Source organism: Euprymna scolopes, chromosome 19, assembly GCF_053919585.1.
Source record: "Euprymna scolopes isolate OS-2025 chromosome 19, ASM5391958v1, whole genome shotgun sequence".
Taxonomy (NCBI): Eukaryota; Metazoa; Mollusca; class Cephalopoda; order Sepiida; family Sepiolidae; genus Euprymna; species Euprymna scolopes.
In genome coordinates this window covers 61,849,315-61,855,911 of record NC_136500.1, presented here as the reverse complement: position 1 = coordinate 61,855,911, position 6,597 = coordinate 61,849,315, and the positions used below count along the sequence as shown (strand labels likewise).

The window sequence follows — 6,597 nt, the reverse complement described above, 5'->3', positions numbered from 1 at the left end:
TTTGCTCGGTGGGGGAGCAAATAAATACCATCTGTTCCGGCAGATACTGTAAGCTAAGACCATATATGCGGCAATCCCACATATAAGTTATTGGTCAATATAGGGGCAACCTTTCATATAAATTGTCACTATCCAGTTCCCCTATTCCCCGGGAAGTTGGTCCCCATTTACCCTTCACTCCTCACATTAAAAATCGGCCTTGTGTCTAATTTGCACGGTGGAGGAGCAAATAAACACCGCTTTTCTCAGCCTTTTGGCCAAGATCAAAGTGTAGTATCTGTTCTTACTACATGCTGTACCTATTGTGATATAAAGTGGGGGATCACTTTTCTGTATTACTTTAATGTAAAATGATCACCCACTTTACAACCAGTCAGTCTCAAAGCCATTCAAGTCATTCTCCAGATCATTCAAGTTGTTTTTTAAGGATTCCAGTTATTTTGAAGCATTCAAGTCATTCTTAAGGTCATTCAATTCATCCTTAAGTTCATTAAAGTCATTCTAAGTTATTTACTTTTTATTTATTTAAGTCATTTCAGCCCATTTTTCGGTCATTTTAGTTTATCTTTAAGAATTTCATGTCAATTCTACATTCACGCATTCATTCATTACACGAGAGCACGCGACTAATAGCTATCAGCCTTGTTTAGTAAACATTAGAATTTCACTAAGCTAAAAGCTATAGTTATTTTTTTATATATAACTTAGATAAAAAGGTTACTCGTCGCAACGTAGAACTCTAGCAAACGTTCATTAACATTTCTCTTTACAATGCTGTGTTACTCTAATGCTGTAAGCGATCGTAATTTTAAATATCAACGTGTTTAGTAAGTCCTTTCTTTTCAGTTCTACATAAAACCTAATTTACTTCATATAAAACATGTCTACTTCCAGATTTCATTTCTGACCTCTTTCCACTGTCGGTTTCATAGTTTTACGTAGAAAACGCATTTACCAATTGTTAAAGAAAAATATTTACTCGTTCAATCTGCTGGCAAAGCGTCTTGAAATCTATGTGCATAAAAAGAAAGAATAAATATACTTATTAAAATATAGGCACCATGATTGTTTATCATCATGATTGTTTATCATCATGATTGTTTATCATTATGATTGTTTATCATCATGATTGTTTATCATTATGATTGTTTATTATTATGATTGTTTATCATTGCACATTAAAATTTTGAAATACTTTCGCAGTTAGTATTATTAAGTTGTTTTATTTTAGTCTGTTAAAATTACGTCGTCTCAAACAGTAACAGCAGCACTAAATGTCATAACAGTTTTAACTACAACAATGAACTATTTGAATATCAGTGATTTTATGAGTAGATTGTAATTCTTAGGTTGGTGCAAAAATAATGTCGTTTTTTGACGTTCAACTTTATGTCAAAAAACGATATTATTTTTGCACCAACCTAATACATACGTGTCTATTTTTAACAGCCACGTATTTAATTTTGTAAACATTGGAGCCTTATAAGCTAAAAGCTATAGTTCTTATTTATAATTTTAAATGCAGGGAAGGTTTGAACTTACTTTGCACAGAGGTTCGCTAGATTTAAAATATTATTTTTTGTCAACAAAGCCACATAATCCCGACAACATTAGGTCGAATAATCTACGCTGCACGTTATACTAACGTTTGTGGGAGCCTTTTCTAGTCTCACACGAAAACACGCGTTCACATCTCAAGCTATATTACTTGTCATATACATACGCGCACACAAACATACGTGCGCACGTCCACACACGTACATATATTCACGTTCGCGTATATACACTCACATTCACGTGTATACACACACACGCTAACGTACATACATGTACTCACACACGCGCACACGTAAGCACACAAGGACAACGTCACTTCCCCTTTCAAAGGAAATTCACACATACGCAAAAGACCACCGGAAACAAGTATAAAAGCAAGAGCAATAAGCAGCATCTTCCCTTTTTCGGACCAGCTCTTGAGCTGTGAGGTTTGGCTAACCAGCCGCCTCCCTTTCGGGAGGCGCACGTCACGTCCCCTGCTACTATGTATGGGGCACGAGCTAACAGACAGTATGTACACTTTATACGTTTTCTATCTCCATGGCCAGGATAGGCTTTTTCTCATTTTCTATCTCTATATATATACTACAACAGACTTTCCTCCTTGCCAATAAACAGCGAGAGATGAACGCGGGCATGAACACGTGTAGTCCCCTTTTCTTTCACTTGCTTCTTCACAAAATAAATCCTAGTTCGTTTAAATCAAGTAAATGCGTTGTTCGTTCCTTCCTCAAAGCAATTCATTTTTCCTTTCCCAATTCAAATCATTTTTCATATTTTGTACGACTGGTGGATGTATAATATATCCACCAGTCCACTAAAAGTTATTTCACTCACCTCTTGAAAGCATTGCTTTCGAACTTTCTAGAAAGACACTGGGTACTTACGGTAGAGACTACGTGAAGGTTGCCTTGTGTGAAATAGTTTCTGTGCATTGAACTGGATTCGAATTAAAGCACTGCTAGGCTTTTAATCCGTGTCGTTAACCACTTAGCCACTGTCACCCCTATTAAACGTGCCAACCTATCAGTTATACCAACAACGTGGTCGTTATACAAAACTTTTTATGACACAGCTGTGGAGCATCGCACAGAACTTTTCAGACGACCCGATTTTTTTTTTATGCGAGATTAGATCTTACGGCTGTAAATGACATCGTTTTAGGCGAAAATGGCCTGGCCTATCAATTGAACACGGTGACTTCATTTCACGCATTAATTGCCTCATTCTACGTGATTCTTGTTGAGGTTTTCTTTGTGATATCTCAAATGGCATCATGGACATGGAAATACGAAACAGCACTCACCAAAAGAATTTTATGTGTAATGGAGTTGGTTCATCCTTGGATAGAACAGGGCGGGAAATTCCGGCGCCAAATCGGTTTGTAAATTTGCAATAAATCAAGTAAGCCGGAAAAATACGCACAAAACTACGCTTTTACAAAGGGAATGGACGCATCGCCGAACCGTTTAATGGATAACATCTCGCCAGCAAAATAACTGAAAGTGACTTTTGTACTCAATAAATAAATAAATAAAAAGCCGATGGTTATGATGACGAAATAAAATTTAAGACATTCTGTTTGACATTTATTTAACATCAGGCACACCCGGTGTTATTTGGAAGTGAATGAGGGCGCTGGTGGACTCCAGCTCCCCATATTAGCATTTTATTCTTAATTTTTTTGGTTCTATATTTTGCAAATTGTAAGTTATAAATGAAAAAGAAAACAATAACGTCGGGTTTTCAGTGAAGTCATATGACGAGAACTCAGACCCCACAGCATTATTTCTAAAATTTCTAATATAAAATGAAAAATGTATTTTTTCAGAGAGCTTTACTTGCCAAAACTTGTGTTTGGTCGTTTGTGATGGACTTTGTTTTCAATTGCATCCTCGGACAAACATCATAAATATGAAGTAAAGAAGAAGAAGAAGAAGAAGAAGAAGAAGATAGATGATGATGCTGATGATTTAGAAGGTAATGAAGATAATTATGATGATGAAGAAAAAGGATGAAATGATAATTAGTATGATGATGATGATGATGATGATGATGATGATGATGATGATGATGATGATGGTGACGATGATGAAGGGGAAAAAGTAGATAAAGTACGATGCTGATTAAGATGATGATGATGGTGATGATGATGAAAACATTATGAAGAAGAGGGTTTTAAAGTATTTTATCCCATTCTAGTTATCTGAAATTCCGTGATATTACCCGTTTTTTAAACAATATTATTGACTAGCGGGGGTACCCGGCGTTGCCCGAGTGTTTGTTTCCGGGACGGGGGGTAGTTTTAAAAAATGTTATGGTAGGTAAGTAGGAAGGATCAAACCCGGAGTCATGAGTAAAAGTAGGAAAATAAAGTGTGAAAAAAAAACAAAAAACATCTGCAACGTTAACAGTTCGGCCACCAAGAAAAGTCCATTCCAGTTGTTTAGGAAAAAAACAATAAAAAACGACTATGGTAGGTCGGCGCGAACGTGAAAATATAATGTGAATTTCCAGCACGCTAACCACTACGCCACAGAGCACTGCAGCTTAGTTTGGTGATTTTAAATAACTTCCCATGAAAGAACTACGAAGCAAAACCGGTGTTCTCTTCTCAACTGTTCCTTGTGAGCGATCCCCAAACGGTGTTAAGTGGTGGCAGGGAGAGGAGGAATTTATTAGAGAGAAAATATTTTACCACTTCCATTGATCTTAACCGATTTTGGCCGTGACTTCTCAGCAGAAAAAGTATAGAAATCTAAGATTATCGAGGAATTTGAGAAATAATAAGCCTATAACACACCTCAGATATTGTTTTGCCGTTTGTGCATATTATATTTGCATGAAATATCTTGATTTTTAATCCTATTAATGTCAAAATCAGACGGGAAAAAATGAGTTCATTTTATTTATATAGAGAAGAGAAGATAGATAGAAGAGAAGAGAAGAGAAGAGAAGATAATCATAGTATTTTTAATATCCCCAATCCTGTTTTAATCCAAGCTGAAAAGAATCAAGACCCTTTTTTTAATTCCTTGATTTTGCATCCTTGATCAAAGCGTCTTCCGTCTGTTAGCACTGACTACTGAATTTCGCAAGCAATATTATATACCATATCTGATATTAGTCATCATATCGTATGGATCCGAAGATTCTATTGTTGACATTCGTTTCCCCGATATTTTTTTCGAGTAGAATTGTTTTCTAGAAAGATATCGGATATAACAGGAGGGACGATATGAAGATTGCCAACGTCTTAAGTCAAAGTGATTTTTTTGAGGAACGAACTGAATTCGAACTTGCGGCACCCAGGTCATCAGTTCGTATCATTAACCAGCAGACCACCATCACATCCCGTCTAAGTTAAAGATCACCATCTTTGGCTCGTTGTCTGTTTGACGAAATGTAAGCAAATAAAAAATCCATATAAACACAGCATGAACCTGCCATGGGTCGAGTATTCATTTAGTATACATATAAATGAAGGTTATTTATCACATGAAAAAAAAATGTGAAACACACAAGAGTTATGAGGTCTCGGGTGGTTTCGTTTCTCCGGGTGACAGTGACAATCAACGAATCATAGGAAACAGGATTTTGCAGAAATAAAGAAAAAGATTCATTTAAAAAAAACACTTAAGACGCTCTTGGGAGACAATAAAAGAAAAAATGGCGGAAGATGAATGTAGAGAGTTTATATTCAACTCGGATATTGAAACCTTAAGATGGCGTTGCTACAAGCAACGCCGGATTTAAAATCTGGAAGGACTTCCGGTAAGGGATACCCTTAACTTGTTTCAACATAGTTAACTTAATTTATTTAGCATTTAGATAGTTATATATATATATATATATATATATATATATATATATATATATATATATATATATATATATGTATGTATGTATGTGTATGTATGTGTATATATATATATGTATGTATATATATATATGTATGCATGTATATATATATATATATATATATTCTCTCAGTATATATATATATATATATATATATATATATATATTCTCTCAGTATATATATATATATATATATATATATATATTCTCTCAATATATATATATATATATATATATATTCTCTCAGTATATATATATATATATTCTCTCAGTATATATATATATATATATATATATTCTCTCAGTATATATATATATATATATTCTCTCAGTATATATTATATATATATATATATATATATATATATTATATTATATTATATTATATTATATTGTCAATGCGCATTTCTCAGTCTCTTTTAATGCCTTCATCGTAAAAGTCCTAAGCGTTCTTTGTCATTCCCATTTACGTCGTCCCTATGAAATCGACGAACTCATCTCCTAACCATGCTGACATCGACTACATCAACTTCGTAAACGGTCAACAGGTGCCGGTGAATGTTAATCGGTTCAATTTTTTCTTCGTGGAGGAATTCAGTCGTAACATAGCGCGGACGTCTATATGCAAATAACGAGCCGTAAGCGAAATGACATCACGGTAAGGAAAAAGAAGACTATAAAAAGGAGAGATAGCATGTTCGAGAAGACAATCACGTAAGAGACGTCACAGCCGTAACAAGAAGTCACACGTGGCGGGAGATTGAGAAAACAAATGTCGTTGTACAACAAGAAAAATAGAATTGAAGTTCTTTTCTATTGTTTGTCTACTTTCAGACTAAGGCTACAGATTGCTGGTTAACGACACAATTACGCATCTCTGCTTCTGACGCACGTCCATGACCAAGTTTGCTTTCTTTGTGCCTTACACTGTCAATATCTGCAACAGAGAAATTAAACTTTTTGGTCATGTACGCATGAGTTTGATGATCATAACAATGCAATTTTCAATCCCCTCTGGTTAATTCGGGCAGAATTTTTAAAAAAAGTAGAAGGAATTATATTTCGAACGTCCCTCGTAGACAATTTCTGTTTAATCCTTTACAGTTTTCTTATTAGTTTTCTTGTTTCTGGAAAGAACTGGTTGATGTAACTGCCATCATTGCTTTTGACTGGTGTACT

General features: G+C 34.8%; 1 pseudogene; it reads left to right on the top strand.

Annotated features, from left to right (window-relative positions):
* Positions 1-235: 235 nt before the first annotated feature.
* Positions 236-363, top strand: LOC145240512 (U2 spliceosomal RNA; annotated as a pseudogene).
* The last annotated feature ends 6,234 nt before the right edge of the window (positions 364-6,597 follow it).